Raw genomic sequence first — 17,205 nt, 5'->3', positions numbered from 1 at the left:
CAGTCTTCTGCATGTCAGGCAGACATACTAATCTATTTGCCATCGGGACATTATCGATACGTAGTGTGCCGCGTCTGGATATTATTATTAGTATATCATTATTATGTACTGATATTTGTGATACATCAAGGAGCTCCGCTCCCTTTTTTCAGAGCTAAAACAAGTGACAGAAATCAACATCATGCCAACAATTTAATTCACTATGCAAGCCAGGTTTTTATTTATTAAAATGGGGAGCACCTAGTTGATAAATTATATAGAGCTTTCTGCTGTTAGCTGGAGGCTGTAGCTAACTAACTGTTACTACCAGCAGTGATAACGACTTACTTTCTTGAAAAACTTGTGTAGCCTACCGTATTTCACCAATTAATCGCCCGGCCGCAAATAGCCGCCGGGTTCTTATAAACGCCTGGGGTCTGCACCCATTTTGCGTATTAAACGCCCACCCGAATAACCGCCAGGGCGATTATTTGCATTATATTGAGGTAACCCAAAATAAGGCTATTCACCTTATTTTTGCAGAAGTAAACAGTTAACCGCACAATAACTGTGCGGCACTTCTGTTTTCTGTCAAAATAAGAGCGCTAGCTAACGTTAGAAAAAAGGGTGTACGGTAATCTTAAATTGCCCGACTGTAAATATGTTGGACAGTAACTGTGATCACAATAATGGCCTGGTGCAGGTCTGTGCAAAAATAAATAAAGGCCTGCAGTGAATAGCCACCTGGTTCTTTTAAACGCCCGGGGTCCAAGTTGATTTTGCGTATTAAACGCCCGGGCGATTAATTGGTGAAATACGGTATATCGCTGCTTCATGTTGTCCTAACGCTGCTCTCAGTCGGCTGTGTGCAGCACGTATGCCGTGTATGCCGGCGGGGTGTAAGGTAGCAGTGAAAACGTGGACTGGATTTTCAGTAATGTGGGCGTTGTCTATACGAACAAGTGGAACGGACTGGATAACAAAGAGCTGACGGCGCTCTCCACCTTACACTGTGAAGTGAAGGGAAACCAACAGATTTATGATCATATTCAAGTGAATAATGACAGGTTATATTATTATTTATTTAAATTCATATTCTTGCGTCTTTATATTGATTTTGTCTGCACTTTTTTGTAAAAAAAAAAAAAAAAAAAAAAATTATATATATAAAAAACCCCACCAAATTATTTGGGGGGGCTTAAGAAAATTTTAGGGGGGCTTCAGCTAGTTAAGGTGCTGAGAAGAAGGAATAATGTGCATTATAGTGCAGCCAGTGCAGTCCTGGAGAGTGTGTGGTCTACTGGGAGCACTGGTTGTTATAGAGTGTGACGGCTGCAGGAAGGAAGAACCTGCGATAGCGTTCCTTCACACACTTTGGGTGAAGCAGTCTGTCACTGAAGGAGCTCTCCAGTGTAGTTAAAGTGTCCTGCAGGGGGTGGGAGTCGTTCACAATCATGGATGACAGCTTAGCCATCATCCTCCTCTCACCTACCACCTCCACTGATCTCACTTTACTTTCACAAAATATTGTGATTTCATGGAAAAAAAAGCTGATTTGTGATGGAAGTGAATAGTGATTTAGGTGATCTGTTAGTTGACATGCTGATGTTAATCATGTTTCCCAGTGGAAGCACATGCAGTAAAAACAAAAGTGGCCCCAAAACGCTGCCCTGAGGAACACCACAATCAATACCATGAGTTTCTGTTGACAAAAAAAGTAAGAGCTGCAACAGGCTCTGTGAACATTTTTAAACCACAACTGATTTATAACATCACTTTTAACTTTCACACGTCCTTTGTTTTATTCGTATTCTGTTTTTTCACATATTTTATTGTTTTTAATGTCCTCCTTTGTCTTACATTTTTGTCTTCCTTTGTTTCCACATATCTTACTGTATCTATAACTTAATTTATTTTATCCCCATATTTTTACATATCTTATTACATTTGTTTTTTGCTGCCTCTACTCTTTGTCAGTTGATTTTTTGTTGATTTCTTGATTTTATCGTGCAGGATTTGCATTCGTTTTAAATTGCCTGTTTTATTCTCATGTTTTTACACTTTATTGCAAAGCACTTTGAGCTACACTCCCTGTATGAAAGGTGCCATATAAATAACGTATTATTATCATTATTATTATTATTATCGAATAGGACTGGAACCAATCTAATACCCGATCAGAGAGAAACCTCCATTTGGCAGACTAAACAAGCTCAGCCTCATTATTTGCATCCTCAGTGATTCCCGGGTTTTTGCGAGCGTCCGGAGGTCTGCCGGCGCTGCGGTCCGCTCGCTGACTGGACTGAGCTTTAATAAAAAAGCCGCTGTTGGTTAAACCACGTCCGCTGCTGCTGCTGCTGCTGCGTTTATCAAGGAGAAGTTTTGTGCCACCACGTCTTCAGTATATATCACAATACACACGTCTTGCTCTGCAGTTCATTTTAGAACCGAGAGGCGTCTTTGGTGATCCAGTCACAGGTGGACAGTGCTCAGTCCACCCGTTCACACCTGGCATCAGGATGCGTCTCCCCATCCGTCTCACCTGGCCGCTTCTGATTGGATCTCACGTTCCCGCTCTATATGCAAATAAACACATAGCGTACATCGTTTCCTTTGGCAAAGGCCATTGGCTGAGGGTTTTTTGAGCAAATGCTTTTCAAGACAGAGGACGTCAGGTTAGTGGGCGGTCCTTCAGTCTGTCCTGGGTCACATGTCTCTTCAAATGTGATGTGGACAAAAGTGTCCCAGGCCTCCGAGTGTGACCTGAGAGATCAGGACGTCCTGCTGCTGTTCACACCTGTGCTTACCTGAGGTGGGATCACCCAGGATGCATGTTACTGCCAGGTGGAAGCAGGGCCAGAGACCCCGCCCCCTCAGCCGCGTGTCAGTAAAGGCAGGTGTGAAAAGCTCAGGTCATTTTGTCTGCTGGTGTTCGCTGTGTGACAGACTGGCGACCTGTCCACCTGCTGCATGCTGGGAATGATTCAGCAGGTAAAGAACAAGAGTGAAGATGAGTTTGTAGCTGCTGTGTTCACTGCGGCTCGAGCTGAGCTGTTCGGTTCTTCTAGCTTGTAAAAAATGTCTCTGAGGTGAAGGCTGCGTGTGGAGGTTTACGATGTTGTAGTCTTTTATTTTGTCCCAAGCTCGGCCCCCGGCCTCTGGTCCAGGAAGTTCAACCTAAAATAAAAGAAAAAAAAGAGACAAGGTGTGATATTTGCTGGCAGCGGCCGGCGATCGGTGCTGCAGTTCCAGCTGAAGTCTGCAGCCTTTTCCTGTCGTTTGGTGCGGCTGCAGCTCCTCCTGTGAAATCACCGTTTTTAAATATGGCAGGTCTGCAGGGCGACGGCTCATCACGGCCTGGGAGAAGCTCAAAAGAAACGTCTGCCTGTCTGTCTGTCTGCCTGTCTGCCCCGCTCCCTGTGTGTCTGTCTGTCTTTCTCTGTCTGTCTGTCTGCCCCGCACCCTGTCTGTCTGTCTCTCTGTCTGTCTGTCTGCCCCACACCCTGTCTGTCTGTCTATCTGTCTGCCCCGCACCCTGTCTGTCTATCTGTCTGCCCCGCACCCTGTCTGTCTGTCTGTCTGTCTGTCTGTCTGTCTGCCCCGCACCCTGTCTGTCTGTCTGTCTGTCTGTCTGTCTGCCCCACACCCTGTCTGTCTGTCTGCCCCGCACCCTGTCTGTCTGTCTGTCTGTTTGTCTGTCTGTCTATCTGTCTGCCCCGCACCCTGTCTGTCTGTCTGTCTGTCTGTCTGTCTGCCCCGCACCCTGTCTGTCTGTCTGTCTATCTGTCTGCCCCGCACCCTGTCTGTCTGTCTGTCTGTCTGCCCCGCACCCTGTCTGTCTGTCTGTCTATCTGTCTGCCCCGCACCCTGTCTGTCTCTCTGTCTATCTGTCTGTCTGTCTGTCTGTCTGACTGTCTGTCTTTTGGTAAAGGGCCAATGAAGCAATTAGCAAACTGAGAATTTGAGTTTCTCTCATAAGTTTTTGAGTTTTTTCTTGTAAAAGTCGGACTTGGAAGTGTAACGTTGGAAATTCTGAGTTTTTGTTGTCTGAATATTCCTCTGTATTTTTCCCTGCACTGACCCTGACACGCCGTCATCCGTGCCTCGTAATTTAGTCCAAATTCGACTGAGATGTTGTGCGTGACAGACGGATCACAGGACAAGCAGACAGGTGGATCTGTAGTCCCGCCTCCAGAGGAACTCACAGATTACCGTTCTAATTTAAATCCGGTGAGAATTTGTGCCACAAACGTGCGGCAGCTTCCTGACAGGAGCTGCAGACGGAGCAGCTTCAGTTTGTGTCAGGAAGGATGAGGCGGTCTGCAGGGAGATCCCCGACTCCTCCTGCCCTCCTCCTGCTCCGCTCACTGCTGATTAATGTGATGGCACTGAGAGAGAGAGAGAGAGAGAGTGTGTGTGTGTGTGTGTGTGTGTGTGAGTGTGAGTGTGTGTGTGTGTCCATGCTAGTCATGCTCCACCACTGGGTTAGAACAGATGTCACCAGCTGGCTGTTTCTGCTAAATAGGTTAGACGTGTGTGTGTGTGTGTGTGTGTGTGTGTGTCTGCTAATGCGTGCTGGTGTTGTGTACACTGTAGTGATGGGATGACAAATCAAAATCCAATATATCACAATACACACTGTATAGCAGCTTCAATAATCCCACAAACACCAAGCCGCTGTGTGAGCCGGTGGACGACACACACACACAGTAAACAATCAGTCAGTAAAAAGTCAACAAAGGTTATTTATTAACAAAAGATCTTAAGGAGAATGTTCTCCTGATTATTTTCAGAATAATAAAACAGTTAATCTATAATTCAGAGGTATACTGTCTAGATTACAATTTGCAGTGGAAAAACTATTCAGCCGCCCGCTTGGGATTAGGTGTGATGTCAGATGTGATGGGATTACATGTGGTGTTAGATTCAGCAGAAAACACTGAACATGTTGATCTATACACTGCAAAAACGCAAAATCTTACCAAGATTATTTGTCTCATTTCAAGTCAAAATGGGAATTTTCACTTGAAATAAGTGAAAATTAGCTAGAAACAAGAAACAAATTTTGCCAATGAAACAAGCAAATTTTCACTTGAAACAAGAGACAGTTGTCTAAAAACAAGTTACTTCTGAGGTGATCATGTCTTAGTTTAAGTGTAATGAGATATTTTGACTAGGAATAAGACATTTTTGACCTGAAATAAGACAAATAATCTTGGTAAGATTTTGAGTTTTTGCAATGTAACAGGTTTATGTTTGATTAGAATGTGGGAACAAAGACACACGAAGAGCCGGAGCGCTGAACGCAGAGGGCGGATGGTTTGAGCCCCGGTATCTTTAGACTCAGCTGACAGCGGTGAACATCACGGTGTATAATATGTTTATGTTCGGCTCAAACTGCGTGCAGGAGTAGTGAAATAACGATTTGGTCAGGGCAGTTTGGTGGTGAATGTCTCCACAAGGCTAGCTGACAGTGCACAGTGCAAAAACTGAGAGCTTTCAAAAAACAAAGGGGAAAATATATACATTGTTTTGAAAAGACAAATAGTGAAATTCATTCGGTTTTCGAAGAATTAAGCCAAAGATTTAGCTGTGCACTTCTAATAAAATGAAAGGTTGCGGCCAGCATGATTCTGCAGCACCTTGACTAACGAGAAAAAGCGAATGGCCGCTGCGCCCGGCCGCTGGGCGAGGACGCCGGTGTGTCGGCGAGCTGTGCACGGCTGTTTAATATGCATCAAGGTTGTGGGGAAAGTACCGCTCGGCTCCCGGGCCGCACGTCAGCGCTTTCCTCCGGCTCGGTGTTATCCTGCTCTGATTTATAGGTGGACTCCCTCCTTGGAGAGACAAAACGAACCCAAACTCCCATTCATCAACGTCAGGACCGTCCTGTGTGTGTGTGTGTGTGTGTGTGTGTGTGTGTGTGTGTGTGGGAGGGTGTGTGTGTCTGTGTGTGTGGGGGACGGTGTGGGAGGGTGGCCACCTATTATTATACAAATACACATTCACACAGGACCTACTTTCATATTTCATACTCTGGCATGAAGGTCATGACCTCAGGAAACTCTGCTGGGTTTCTCCCAACACACAACAATTACAAACCATCACAACTCAGTGACACTTAAAATCAACTAAGACAGCATATGATCAGTAGTATGAGTAGTAGTATTTGTAGTATTGTAATATTTTGTTGATACAGCCATGTCACAATTATTCAACCCCTTATGTAACATTGCTGTCTTTAAAACCTCCTGCTGGTTTTTATGGCCTGAAGTGGAGTTAAAACATCATTAAGCCTCTGGGCACTTTGCAGTAATCCTTAATTTGCTTTAGCTGCGATGCTTCCAAACCCCACCTGGGAAGGAGCTCAAGGTGAGCTGCAGTCATGGCTAAGACTAAGGAGTTTCCACAAAAGCTGAGAGAGGAAATGATCATCGTCATTGCACCTGAAGGAAATTGGGTATGAGAAGATTTATGAAAGATTTACCATTCCAAGAGACACCACTGGGAGCGTTATAGGAAGGTTCATAACACAGCTGTGAACCTGCCCGGGAGAAAAGCCCAAAATTTCATCAAGAGCCCCTAGAAACCTAATCAGGACAAGAAAAACCGGAGCCAGTGCCTGACTTAGCGCCAGTCCTTTGTTTTTCCACCGTCCAAGCACGGGCCAAACTGGTTCCAAACCAGTTCCAGGCAAACACCAACTTCGAGCAGGGGCTAAACCGGAGCCAGAGAAAGAACCGATGACGCGACCCACCACGTCATTGGTGGGCGGGGTTACAGACCCAAACAGGAACAGCGAATGCTATAAACATATAGCTAAACGTAGTCATCGTTCGTTCCGACCACGGATACGACGGTTGGCCGGCAATAATTGCGTTTTTCACCTCTGGACCGCAATGTAGGCTTGTAAAGACACGAGCAGTATTTGCATCGCTACGATGGCTCGTCCATTTGTCGTCCATGTTGGTTGTTGTGATTCTGAGCGAGCGTCTCGCACACCCACATGATCACGTTTTACGCTGACGTCATGACGTGGCTCTGACTTGGCTCCACTTGGGTCTTGGCCGGTGGAAAAGCAAAACTGTTCTTTGTTGGAACCAGTTAAGCACCAGCTCTAGCACCAGCTCCGAACTAGCACCAGGTTTTTTGGTGGAAAAGGGGCAACAGCGGCTACGAGACGAGCGCTGAATAACCAAGGACCTCATGGCCGGACTCCAAGACGCAGTCCACTCTGGACCGCGAGGAACACCAAACCATAACTGGAACATGCCAGGAGGAATTTGGATTGGACCGCAGAGTTTCGGGAGACTAAGCTGGAGCTGTTTGGACACCTGGACCAGCAGTATGTCTGGCTTGAGAAAGGCCAGAAGAATACCGTCCCCGTGGTCGAGCCTGGATCAGGGTCAGCTGTCTTTCCTCTGTGGTGCTGCTGCAGGTGAGGAGCCAGATGGTGCTAAGGGCCCGCGGCCTCAATCCGCAAGAACAAAAACCATTCCTGTTTCCGCTGTTGTGCTGGTAGCATCACAGTCTCGCCCTGTAACCCGTCCATCATGTGCAGCATCGGTTTAAATGCACACCAGTGGGAACAAGGAGGCAAGAGTTTAAAGTCTGCAGACCCGGCACCACCCAGCTACTGCAGAATGGAACAGATGTTTCTTCCTTTGGACTCTATTTTGTGCGTTGTGTGCTTTAACTGCCTTGTACTGACACCTCAGTTTTTGGTGGATCTGTCCCATTGCACATTGGATCCCCACCGCTGCCAGCTCTCTCACTACATACCTCATAATGTCCTCATGTGGTCAGACAGCATGGATTTGGTGTTGGACGTTGTCCTCTGTCCAGACGGCGACCAGAGCCCTGATGTCCTCGTCTGACCAGGACCGCCGCTCGTCCTCCATTTGTCTTTCCTCGGTTATGTTTCAGCTACAAAGCAGCTGATGCGCTGACATCTGGACTGATCAGCTGCACCGTCGCCCCGCCCACAGCCAGCTAAGCCCTGCCCACCACCAGGCAAGCCCCGCCCACCACCATCTAAGCCCCGCCCACAAGCCGTAGCTCAGCCTAAGAGCTGGGTCAGCCCTGTCTGGCCCGTAGGGATCCTCTGGGCCCTCAGCAGCTGGAAACTGGGCGGGACAGTCCCACCGAGGAGCAGCAGAGCCCAGAGGAGAGCGTGGAGACCCAGCCGGAGCCTCGGCAGAGACGCCACATTCAGAGGAGAGACGGCTGTTGGTGCTGTGTGGATGATTTTCTGCTGCAGGAACTGCTGATCTTGACGGTGTAACTGGCAGGAACATGATGAACACCTTCTTGGTGATCACTGGAGTCTCTCCCGAGCCGCCTCCAAGTCAGCCCGAGCTCGGCTGAGAAACAGATCCTGGAATGTCCTGGAGTGGCTTTCTCAGTCTCTGGTTTTAAATCCAGCTGAAAATCTCTGGTGGGATTTAAAGAAGGCAGTCGCAGCGCGGACGCCGTCAAACGCCACCAGCTGGAGAAGAACAGGCTGAGGTTCTAACAGAGAGGCGCAAGACGTTTGTCAGTGCTTTGAAAAGGCTTAGTAGAACTTATAAAGGTTCAAGGATTCTCCACAAAACACTGGAGCTGGGGGCTGACTGCACACACACATTTATGATAAGAGTTACATTTTCCATTTGAACTCAAAGTTAAGTCAGGTTATACCATCAAAATAACTCAAATATGTATCAATGAATAAGTTTTGTTCTTTAATTGATCTTCACATTACCGTCACATGTTGTTTTTTTGAGGTGTTTTGTGTGTCTGTCACCTGCAGCCTCACTTCGTCCTCCTGCTGCTCTGCCTTTTCTTGCGGCATGGACACGTAATGCGTCGCCACAGAGGTCTAGGAGCTGCTGGGCGCGTTTTTGGAATTTAATTCGACATCTGCTGCTTCCATCGAGCATTATTTATTTATTATTTTTGCGTTCCAGCGAGCGGCAGAGGAAACGTGTTGGTGGAAAGTCGGTCACTGGGCCTCGGCCGCTCGCAGGCTCAGGCTCACACTCTCACTTTTTACAAATACCAGTTTCCTCACGGGGCTGCAGCTTCATCATCACCGGCTAGTTTGTTGTAGCGTCTGATCGCTCCTCCTCCTCCTCCTCCTCCTCCTCCTCCTCCTCCTCAGCTGTCTACCTCCATCCCTCCATCATCTATCATCCATCTCTCTGTGTTCTTTAATCCATTTTCCACCAATCATCCATCCTGTCTCACCATCTTTCCCTCTCTCCTTTGTATTACTCTCTTCATCTCTCTCCTTCCTCTCCTCCTTCCTTTCCTCCTCCTCTTCTCCCCTCCTCCTCTCCTCCTCCCTCCTCTCTCTCCTCTGTCCTGGCTGCTTTCAGGCCCGTCTCTCTCCAGGGAGACGGGCTTTTCAAATCTAGGACAGAGATGTGAGGTCTGTCTGCCCGGCTGTCCTCAAAGCAGGCCACCGTCTGTCTACCTGTCTGTCTCTCTGTCTGTCTGTCTGTCTGTGCTGTGACCTCTGACCTTTGACCTCTTTAACGAACAAATACACGGCGGCCATTACGAACCGCTCCGCCTCCTGCGTGCACGGGAAGGAGTTTTTCTGTTTCTCCAAAATGAGAGAAGTTGAAATTTGTTGGACATCGGTGTCGCGGTGCATCGCAGGCACCGGGTGTCGAGTAAGAGAAATAAAAGAAAACCCAACATGGATCACCGTCAGATCCCTCAGAGCTCACAGCCCTCGCCTGCGATGCTCTGCAGGAGACAAGAAAAAGCTCCCACCCAGCTGCTTCTCGTCTCTGATGATCAGATTCCTGAAAACCAAACAACCAGAATTATCTTGGATCTGAAGTGACGGCACCAAGCTGAGCTGCTGAGCGTCTTCGAGTTCGCTTTCATGAGTTGGTGCTTCTCTGATGCCCTTTTTCCACCAAAAAACACCTGGTGCTAGTTCGGAGCTGGTGCTAGAGCCGGTGCTAGAGCCGGTGCTTAACTGGTGCCAACGAAGAACCGGTTTGCTTTTCCACCGGCCAACAGCCAAGCGGAGCCAAGTCAGAGCCACGTCATGATGTCATCGTAAAACGTGATCACGTGGGTGTGCGAGACGGTCGCTCAGAATCACAACAACAAACATGGACGAGCCACCGTAGCGATGCAAATACTGCTCGTGTGTTTACAAGCCTACATTGTGGTCCAGAGGCAAAAAACGCAATTATTGTCGGCTACCCGTCGTATTCGCGGTCGGAACGAACGGTGACTATGTTTAGCTTTACGTTTATAGTGATCGCTGCTCCCGTTTGAATCTGTAACCCCACCCACCAATGACGCAGTGGGTCGCGTCATCGGTTCTTTCTCTGGCTCCTGTTTAGCCCCTGCTCGGAGTCGGTGCTTGCCTAGCACCAGTTTGGCACCAGTTTGGAACCAGTTTGGCCCCTGCTTGGGCGGTGGAAAACCAAAAAACTGGTGCTAAGTCAGGCACCGGCTCCGAACCAGCCCCGGTGGAAAAGGGGTATGAGCGTCTCTGAAGGCCCACGCCACCCGGCCCGGTGGCTGTGCACCTGCCCTGACAAACCCTCTCCTAACCCTAACCCCCCCTGACAAACCCTCTCCTAACCCTAACCCTAACCAAGCAGCTAAGGAAAGCTAAGCTACCCTTCGCTAACAGAGGCTCACAAACTGACAGGAAGCTAAACGCTAGCTTCAGCCGCTCCCTTTAGGGTCAGGGTCAGGAGAACGTCTCGGGGACGGTTTGGACAGAGTGACGGCTGAGGTTAGCGGGCTGACCTCTGATCAGCTCAGGTGTCTCCCCCTGGTGGCAGGAGGAGGTCACAGCCGACAGAAACAAACTTCACACTGCTGCTTCGAGGCTGAACAGCAGTTTGACCCAGTTTCCTCACGTTGCTATGGTTACAGTCCTGCTCTTTTTCCTCCTTTGTGTGTGAGTGTGTGACTGTGTGTGTGTGTATGTTAGTGTGTGTGTGTGTGTGTTCTACATTATTTTGCTGATTTTTGAGCTTGTCATGAAATCATTTTAAATCAGGGCTGATTGTGATGAAGACCGAGTCGCTGCCCATCATCTGATCATCATTCTGACATCACTGACTGTGTGTGTGTGTGTGTGTGTGTGCGTGCGTGTGTGTGTGTGCGTGTCACATGATCCAGATTCACCTTGACTCTGAGGTCATGTGACCAGATGAAGGATTAGATGGATGGAAGGTTTTTATTTCTCAAAGTGGATCTTGATTTACCGTAACTCAATTTGGAGGAAATCTCTCTCTCTCTCTCTCTCTCTCTCTCTCTCTCTCTCTCTCTCTCTCTCTCTCTCCCTCTCTGTCTCCTCAGGAAGTGACAGATTGAATTTACCAGTCAAATTAAACTGAGTTGGTGCAGGATGTGTTCACCACTCTCTCTGTGTGTGTGTGTGTTCGTGTGTGTGTGTGTGTGTGTTCCCCTGCAGTGCTGTTGTTCAGATAATCCAGCTAAATAATCCAGCTAAACTAAGCCGAGGTTCAGTGTGACAGCGCCACCTGGGAGAGAACCAGTGATGTGTGTGTTTTGTCTAACCTGAGCAGTAAGACACACAGAGAATTATTTTTTAGTAAAATCATGACGCACACTGCATTAATTTGATGTTAAAAAAAAAAAAAAAAAAAAAAACTGTAAATCCAATAAATATAAGATCAACTCTATGATTTACATATCAGCGCCACTGGAGGGAGAAAAAAAAAAGACCAAACAGACGGAATATGCCGAGAAAAAAACTCAAGATTAAAGTCACAAATTTACAAAAAAAAAAAAAAAAAACTTAAAAAAGAAAAGAAAATTAGTTATCAGCTCATTCGTATCAGTGTGTTTTCTTCTGAATCGGCCCAAGTCACAGCAACGTCTCTTCAGAGTCCAGATGCTGAGGAGGAGGTTGGGGTTCTGGACTCAGACCAGCAGGATTTCCTTCAGACTGGATCCCACAAGAGAACAACTAGTTTTCACTGTTTTTTTCTTGTAAATTTGTGACTTTATATCTTTATAAATTTGAGGGTTTTTTTTCTCATAAATTTACCAGTTTAATCACAAATTTGCAACTTTGTAGTCTCAGAATTTTAAGTTTTTTTCTTAGAAATTTGTGATTTTTTTCTTGTAAATTTGCCACTTTAATCTCAGAGAATATCCACGTTTTTTCTTGTAATTTTACAACTTAACAGCTTTACCTCTCCAGGAAAGCCACAGGAGGAGGAAAAATGTTTTCTGTGGGGTTTTTTTTCCTCAAAAATTTGTGACTTTATAATCTCAGATTATCTCAGGTTATCTCAGATTTGATTTTTTTTCTCATAAATTTGTGAGTTTTTTTTTTTTTTTTTTTTTCATAAATTACAGACTTTAATGTTGTAACTTGAGTGTTTTTCCTCAGCGTATTCACTCTGTAATGTCTCTCTTCCGTCCCCTGCCTCGCCTCCTGCAGCTCCACACTCTCCTGCAGTCGTTTCACATTTTCTTAATTTTCCGGCTGGTTCTGTATATTGCAGGCTGGTTCTGTAGACTGCAGGCTGGTTCTGTAGATTGCAGGCTGGTTGTGTAGATTGCAGGCTGGTTGTGTAGATTGCAGGCTGGCTGTGGTTGCAGGCTGGCTGTGGATGCAGGCTGGTTGTGTAGATTGCAGGCTGGTTGTGTAGATTGCAGGCTGGTTCTGTAGACTGCAGGCTGGTTCTGTAGATTGCAGGCTGGTTCTGTAGATTGCAGGCTGGTTCTGTAGATTGCAGGCCGGTTGTGCAGATTGCAGGCTGGTTCCGTAGATTGCAGGCTGGTTCTGTAGATTGCAGGCTGGTTGTGCAGATTGCAGCAGGGCCAAAACCACCATTTCAACATTGGGGGGGACAGATATTGAATTTGCTATTGAATTGCTAATATATTCCAGCAATATTGGGGGGGACATTTTTGGAGTGCCTGGACATTGGGGGGGACTTGTCCCTCCCAATGTATATGGACGTTTGGTCCCTGGATTGCAGGCTGGTTCTGTAGATTGCAGGTTGGTGTAGATTGCAGGCTGGTTCTGTAGATTGCAGGTTGGTGTAGATTGCTGGCTGTGGTTGCAGGCTGGTTGTGGTTGCAGGCTGGTTGTGGTTGCAGGCTGGTTGTGGTTGCAGGCTGGCTGTGGTTGCAGGCTGGTTGTGGTTGCAGGCTGGCTGTGGTTGCAGGCTGGCTGTGGTTGCAGGCTGGTTGTGGTTGCAGGCTGGCTGTGGTTGCAGGCTGGTTGTGGTTGCAGGCTGGCTGTGGTTGCACATTGTGCCGAGGTGTAACAGTGAATCTTGTAACCTGTAACTCATATGAACAAAAACTGTCCAAACATCCAGAATTATTATAAACATGGCCTTTCAGATTAGTGGGAGCGAGCAGAGACAGACTGGGTGTGTGTGAGCAGGTGAAACCAAAAGCCAGACAAACTCTGTGATTCCCTCATTAAAGAGTCAAACTGCCCCCAGGAGGCGCTATAGAGCCGCTGCAGCAACCAGGAACATTTACAGGAAGTCTTTAACACCTGAATGAGTGAATTCATAAGCCTGACCCTGCTCAGACATGACTTTGTCCTCAGGCAAAGGGAACATGAATAAGTCACTTCAGTGTTTCACATATGAATAAAATAAGAGTTTAAGTGCTGCAAATGATAATGAAACAATCTTGTATAATCATTAATGTAAAAAGTCCAGAATAATACAGTTAAATTAGTTATACTGTAAAGCCAGGCTCTGTTTCCTCCATTAAAAAAATCAGGCCTCTAAACTGGAATAAAAAAAAATGCTACAAAAATAAATAGATAAAAAAAAAACACTGAGACCCAGCAATTATTTTAAATACTAAATTTGTTTTAATGTATTAATTTCCAGTGACAGATTTATTAATTAATTACTTTGAGTTTGATGTTTAGTGATCCAGGTTTATTTATATATTTATGTAGGTATGTATTACTTTGACAGAGACGTTCAGTTCAGCAGTTTTCCAGTGTCTAATAAAGTCAGATATTAATTCATTAATATAGTCATTTCTGACACGACTGTTTTATCAGCTGTCGGCTTTTTCCTGTCCCAAACTATATTTATGATATCAGCCTTTAAAAATCCAGATCTGCTCTGGAGAGCTGAGTGGAGGAGGAGCGGCTTACAGCATGAGACTGACCTCACACACAGATCCTCAGACTGATGTGTGATGTCGTGTGTGTGTGTGTGTGTGTGTGTGTGTGTGTGTGTGTGTGTGTGACGCCGTCTGAGCTCATGCTGTCTGTGTGTGTCGCTCTGCAGGGCCGTGATGGACTGAGCGCCTGGATGTTATGGAGCATCGAGGGTCTGCGTCAAGCCTGTAGTCTGAGCCCGGAGCAGCCAGCCCGCGGTGAGTCCAGGACAGCCTCAGCTGACGTGTGTGTGTGTGTGTGTGTGTGTGTGTGTGTGTGTGTGTGTGTGTGTTCATGACAGCACAGCATGAAGCCACACACCCGCATGAATTTCTTCAACCAGGATGATGACAAAAAATGTTCGTCAACAACCTATATATATATAACAACCTATATATATATAACAACCTATATATATATAATAACCTATATATATATAATAACCTATATATATATATAATAACCTATATATATATATACCTATATAAGGAATAAATGCCAGAAGAGACATTTAAACAGTGAATTAAAAAGTTACTATATATAAAGTAACCTTGAATTAAAAGGTTACTATATAACAGTGAATTAAAAGGTTACTATATATATATTAACCTTTTAATTCACTGTTTAAATATCTGTTCTGGCATTTATTCCTTATATTCCTTATTAGCGCATATCAAATCAGATAATGTGTGATATGCATGTGTAAACAGAATAATTCAAAGAACTTGTAATTTACTTTTTTTCTTGTCTTTGTGTGTGTAATCAACTTGTGAATTTTTATAGTGATATCTAAAAGTAAAATGTTGAACCCCTTTCCCCTGTGTGTTAAAAACAGTGTTTTTTGGTCATATGTGGTCATAAATAGGTGATTTTCAAAACTTTCCACCAATGGGATTTCTTGGGACTTTTCCCCCTCACTCAGGACAAACTGAGGATACAAAATCAGTTGAGTTTGCTTCTCTAGCAATTTGTCCTAGGTTTTTTCATAAAATGACTGGACTATTGGACTAAAATGAGACTAACACCTCTACAGATCATGTCGACTAAACTGATACGCACTGTAGTCAAAAGACTGAGACTAAATCAGCTGCCAGTAAACTGGTTACAGGTGGACACTGAGGGTGGATTCAGACCTGTGGTTAGTTTGCTTTGTTCCGATTCAGCGGCAAAATCGATACAATTGTTGCATTTTTCTTTCAGGTCGTTTGTGTTGTCATGGCAACAGTCTGTATCTGTCCAAAGCTGTAAACAAATGCCATGCGCCAACCAACTGTTCTCTCATTGGTCAGAAATCCCAGAAGGAAAAACCCCCTTCTTCTTCTTCTGCTGTTTCTTTTTTTTTTTTTTTTTTTGGTTGACGGTTGGCAGCCGGGTGCAGTACTGCTTCCTCCTGTGAAGCAAAATCTTTATGTATTTTTATGTATATATATATATATATATATGTATATATATATATACATATATATATACAAATATATAATATTACACACACAGCCACAAAACAATCATCTTCATGTACATATACGATCTTTGGCTGATCAAGTGACCACACACAACTCTCCTATTGGCTTTTAGCCCGTCATGTGACAGCACACGGGTCTCTTATTGGACACACCGCAGACAAACCTCACAATTTTTTACTGCTAAATTGAGAAAATCCACCACATTGTTGTGTTTGTAATACTTAACAATCATTATAAATAATTCTGATATGATATTGGGGGGGTTGTTGTGGCTGGTTTGGATTATTGGGTGGGTTGCAACCCGCCCATCCCCCCCATTAATAACACCTATGACTCCATCTCTCACAAGACCTGGAAAATAGATTGGAGGATTTAAACTGTCATGTTGTGTTGACGGTGACCTCAGATGGCTAACAGGAGAGTCTGGATGCTGTGCTGCACACAGGTGGTGGAGTGTTCATGCTGTGTGTGTGTGTGTGTGTGTGTGTGTGTGTGTGTGTGTGCAGGGGGTCAGTCTGGGTCAAAGTCCAGGGCAACTTTTTTTTGATAACAATATGAAAACAAAGGAAAGGCACAGTCACATTCAACATGTGGAGTTTATTTCACACAGAAATAGAATCAGATTTTCTCTGTAAACTCGGGAGCAGCAGCAGTAAAACAGAACATCATCATCATCTGCCGTCTGTGTCGGCTCCTCTGATTGGCTGTGAGCTCCTGAACGATTCGACCTGCAGTGCACTCTGGGTAAACACTCATGATCGAGCTTGTGCCTTGACCGGCTCCGTTTGGACGGCCAATCAGAGGCTGAGCAGCTCTCAGCCCTCGCTCGTCTCCCATAAACCTTACCACACGTTATGCCTTTAAGGTCTCCATGACACGACCTCACACGACCTCACACGACCTCACACGACCTCACACGACCTCACATGACCTCACATGACCTCCACTTCCTGTCAAACAGAGCGTCTGAAACAGTGACATCATCCTGCTCTGGCGGCCGGAAATTAAACTTTCAGCCAAAAAACCTTCAGAAAACTGTAAACATCCTCTCTCATCCTGTCCCTTCAAAATAAAAGTGTTTCACTGAGGCCACTGAGCACCTTACAGGGGACCAGATTTGGCAGCAGAGACCCCGTGGCAGCCTCTGATTGGCCGGGCGGGTGTGTGGCGGGCAGGCTGGGGCGGCGGCGGCGGCGGCAGATGGTCGGTCAGCGGCGTCCCGTGGGCCGCCTCCGCCCCGCCACAGGAAACCAAATGTGGTTTCGCTTTGAAAAGCAGCGATTTTGTGCTGGAGACTCGACTGCTGCTGTCAGGTCAGAGCAGAGAGAGAGGGTCCTGCTGCGCTCACACACACACACACACACACACAGCCTGAGCCAGCTCCCACGCCGTGCTCACACACGCGGAACACGGCGACATTATGGAGAGGAAATACAGACATTTTTAAAGATGCAACTAGTGACTTCTGATCATCTTTTGATCTTGTGATTAATTGATTAATCAGATTTTTTAATAAAGACATATTTCTCCTCTTTGAGCATTTTGTTCCACAGTAACACGATTAACTGTCAACACACACGGCCCACAGCCTCGAGGACGATGGGAGTCAAAACAAACCGTGCAGCA

The 17,205-nt window shown here is 45.9% G+C and overlaps 1 protein-coding gene across 1 annotated transcript in view; it reads left to right on the top strand.

Moving 5' to 3' along the window:
• Positions 1-14,278: 14,278 nt before the first annotated feature.
• The window catches only part of LOC115356926 (OTU domain-containing protein 7A-like), a 41,547-nt gene continuing 38,620 nt past the window's right edge, over positions 14,279-17,205 (top strand). Inside the window, exon 1 of the mRNA XM_030048225.1 lies at positions 14,279-14,334. The gene's annotated coding sequence lies outside the window, so the exon portion shown is untranslated. The remainder of the gene's footprint in view (positions 14,335-17,205) is intronic.

Source organism: Myripristis murdjan, chromosome 3 (genome assembly GCF_902150065.1).
Source record: "Myripristis murdjan chromosome 3, fMyrMur1.1, whole genome shotgun sequence".
NCBI classification, from domain to species: Eukaryota; Metazoa; Chordata; class Actinopteri; order Holocentriformes; family Holocentridae; genus Myripristis; species Myripristis murdjan.
The sequence above is the reverse complement of the archived record's forward strand: the minus strand, read 5'-3'. Positions and strand labels throughout refer to the sequence as shown.